This window comes from Anabrus simplex, chromosome 6 (genome assembly GCF_040414725.1).
Source record: "Anabrus simplex isolate iqAnaSimp1 chromosome 6, ASM4041472v1, whole genome shotgun sequence".
Taxonomy (NCBI): domain Eukaryota; kingdom Metazoa; phylum Arthropoda; class Insecta; order Orthoptera; family Tettigoniidae; genus Anabrus; species Anabrus simplex.
This window is the reverse complement of record NC_090270.1, coordinates 229744705-229748644: the sequence shown is the minus strand read 5'-3', so window position 1 is coordinate 229748644 and position 3940 is coordinate 229744705. Positions and strand designations below refer to the sequence as shown.

Sequence of the window (3940 nt, the reverse complement as noted above, 5' to 3'; positions counted from 1 at the left end):
ACTGAATAACAAAAATATTCGACCACCCTATTACGTTTTTTAAAATTTGAAGTATTCCTTCAATATTTGAAGCCCAACAGAAGCAATTGCCAGTCCGTTTAGTGATGTTAATATTGACGTACAATGCAGCACACATAACTCGCCGCAAAATGTAATTAACTATATGCAATTATAATTTTAGTTACGGTATAAGGCACCACAATATGCAGCCGCATAAATATTCGGGCACTTGTCGCGCAGGCAGGAACAGGTGGGAGTGGAGGGTAGTAGTAGGCAGAACAAGCTCATTATGTGCTTCGTTCCTATTCTGTAAACACGAAAGTTTTACAGTACGATGGGACGGAAATGAAAAAGTTCATCATTTGAAAAGAGACAACTTGTTATTTTCAATCACGCTAAAGGGCGTTCGGAAAGAGATATTTCCTCATTGTTATAAATAAGTAAGAGTACCATAGGTGATATTATAAGAAAATTCAACAGAGATGATAGAATTGATGACAAACCTAAAACAGGGCGACCAACAAAGCTGAGTAGAAGAGAGGAAACTGGAGTAATGAGAAAAATTAAGAAAAATCCAAAGTTAACGGCAACAAAGTTTCTGCCGATGTGCTGCAGGAATATGGGAAGGAAGTTCACCCTGAAACTGTGCGAAGAATTATCGGAAGAGAAGGGTATAGTGGCAGAGTGAGAAGGAAGATACTCATGGTAAATGAGAGAAATAGAAATAAAAGATTGGACTTCGCGAAATAGCACATAAATAAACCTTTCGGTTGGCGGGACGAAGTCATTTTTGAAGACGAAAGTCAAGTGTAGATGTTCTCTTCAAACAGAATAACTATGGTTTGGGGAAAACCAAATGAGGAGCTTCAATCGAAGAATCTGCAACCCTCAATTAAACACGGAGGTGAAGGTGTCATGATTTGGGGCGCCATGTCTTCATCTGGGGAGGGCGAATTAGTATTCATTGAAAGTAAAATGGACAAGCATAAGTACCTGAATATTCTAAAATAGAACTTCAGGGCTTTTGGGTAAGTTCAAATTACATCATGACAATGACTCGTAACATACATTGGATATTATGAGACTATGGACGCTGTATAATTGCCCTAAAATTTTGGATACACCTCCTCAGAGTGCGGACTTAAACCCTATTGACAATGCATGGTTTGAACTGAAGAGAAAAATAAGACAAACGCCAGTGACAGCAAGGCACGCTTTAAAAGATAGAATAATGGAAGAATGGAGACAAGTAAGTCCAGATTACACAATAAAACTCATTCACAGCATGTCTAAAGGCTTGAAGCAAGTGATAATGCAAAAAGGGACTTCATAAAAAAGTATTTAAATGTACTGTGGTGTGTTTGATTCACATGTCGCCCGAAAACTTTTGTGGCTGCGATATTGGACATGTTTCTTTAAGTATTATTGTTTATGTTGTTTTTGTTAAAAATGCTATTTATTCGGGGCGTCGACCTATAAAAATATTTTTCCCCTAAAGGGAATTGAGCCAACGGCACGTGGCGTTCCCAAGCGGTCACCCATCCAAGTACTGACCGCACCCAATGTTGCTTAAGTGCGGTGATCGAACAAGAAGCGGTGTATTCAACATGGCATGGCCGTTGGCTTGTTTATGTTAAGTTTTCAAGTAAGAAAATGCTACTATGTTATTCATTACATTTGCCCCATTTCAATTTATGCCAAGATTGTTCCTGCATAAAACACTAGTGCCCGATTACTTTCGTGATTCACTGTAGGTATTTTACACTCGTTAATGTTCTCCTAGTATGCAACTTATCTATCCAAAAAGTGTTTATTAAGTCATAAGCCACATATTTCGCGCTAGTCTTAGAGATACAGAAATAAAAATACCTTAGAAATTTAGCTTGAACATTTTCTACTTCTTTTATATGTTTATTACATGATGGGTTCCAGACTATAGATGCATATTATATTACCGTTCTAACTAGTGAATTGTATATCTGTATAATGGCTTTGATATTTTTTAATTTGTTTGTGTTTCTCATTAGAAATCCTAAGTACCTATAGGCCTTATTTACAGCGTTATTTTTGTGTATACTGAACACAAGTTTACTATCAAATATTACTCTTAAATCCATATTTTCTTCAACTCATTTTAGGCTGATACTGTTCATTTTATAAGAATGGATTCGTGGTTGTCGGAGCGTGGGTGGCGACCACGGGGCATTTAGCTGAGTCTTGGCATTGCTTCCACTTACTTGTGCCAGGCTCGTTACTTTCAACTATACTATCCAACCTCCCTTGGTCAACTCTTGTTCTTCTCCGATCCCGACGCTATTAGGTTTGCGAGGGCTAGGGAGTCTTTCATTTTCACGCCCTTCGTGGCCCTTGTCTTTCTTTGGCCGATATCCTCATTTTTCGAAGTGTCGGACCCTTCCATTTTTTCTCTCTGATAAGTGTTATATAGAGGATGATTACTTAGTTGTACTTCCTCTTAAAACAATAATCACCACCACCACCACCACCACCTCAACCAGTGCTGTGGGTTCTTGTTATAATTTTCCCTTATCCTGGTTTGAATTTTAATATCATCGGCATATAACTGAAATGTATAATTCTTCAGTACAGAACCAGTATCATTAACAAACAGAATGAACAACAGTGGACCTCATTTTGAACCTTGGTTTATGCCCGAAGTGGATGAAGCTACCCCTTTGAAAGTAACAAATTGAAATCTGTTCCTGAATTAGGAGTTAAAGAATTCAATTATGTATGGGCTAAAACAAAAACCGCGAACCTTGTTTAGAAGGTTCTATGATCAATCCTATCAAATGCTTTTGTCATGTCTGTGTATAAAGGAATCTACTTGTCCTCGTTGGTCTAAGATGACGCATAATTTGTAAATTTTACTAAATTTGAACTCGTTGATCCCCCTTGCATAAAGCCATGTTGTTGCTATATGATGACTCTCTCAACATATTGATAGATATTACAATAAAATAAATCCTCAAACACTTGCATATTATGAAAGTTACGACAAAATCTAACTGAAGAATATTGCATACCACCCGTTTTTTATATTCAATCTTGTGGTTTTATTGTTTTCGTTATAAGAAATTATGTTTTAAAAACCCGCTTTTCATGAAAGATTTTTAAAAATTATATCGAAGCTTGTGACATTTACGGAGGGGGGCGAGGGCTAATGGTCGAAAAGAAGGCAAAATATGAGTGTATGCGTTCCGGCACCTATAATTTTAGAATTAAGCATTGCTTGTACGGAGATGACCTTAGATTTACCACTCATAAAGAGTGTATTTGTATTATGATAACCAGATATGCTAGAAGAGACGTAATAAAAGTAGAGAAAAATTTTAAATCTAATGTCAAAAGCCCACAGGCGGAAAAGTGTGCTTTAGAGGTTAGCAGTTGCTGAGAAAATAACTTCAGCTCGTGGAAATCAGCACTGTTCAGAGCCTCTGCTAGTAGGAGTTGGTTTACTAATACCTTCGTATCTTCCGCTTGGGCTACTGTCAAGTGGCATGACACGGTCGCTGCTACAATTAGCGACGCGAATATGAGTTCCGAATGTACAGCAATGTGGTTCAGATCTGGGATGGTTTCTAACATGAGATTAAAGTACACCAGAAACATGACGAAGATCAGCACAATGCGAATGAGCAACCGCAAGCCGAACATGGACGACACTAGGTCACATGCCTGACACATGGTGAGGTGTGCTCTGCGAAGAGCACGAATACTGGGGGAAGAATTTCCCAGTCTGCGTCCACCACCCGCTGCGCCCAAAGACACGATGCGAGTAGAAGAGAAAATATTCGTCTCTCGATTCAGCTTTTTCTCCAAGTGTTTATTAATGACCACAAACCTTTGTCGAATAACAAGGACGATATTAACAAACTGAAGAAATGAAATAAGCAACTGGAAAGAAGAAAACACACCTTGG

The 3940-nt window shown here is 38.2% G+C and overlaps 1 pseudogene; it reads right to left on the bottom strand.

Annotated features, from left to right (window-relative positions):
* Positions 1-1505: 1505 nt before the first annotated feature.
* LOC136876637 (5S ribosomal RNA) lies at positions 1506-1624 on the bottom strand (annotated as a pseudogene).
* Positions 1625-3940: the final 2316 nt, after the last annotated feature.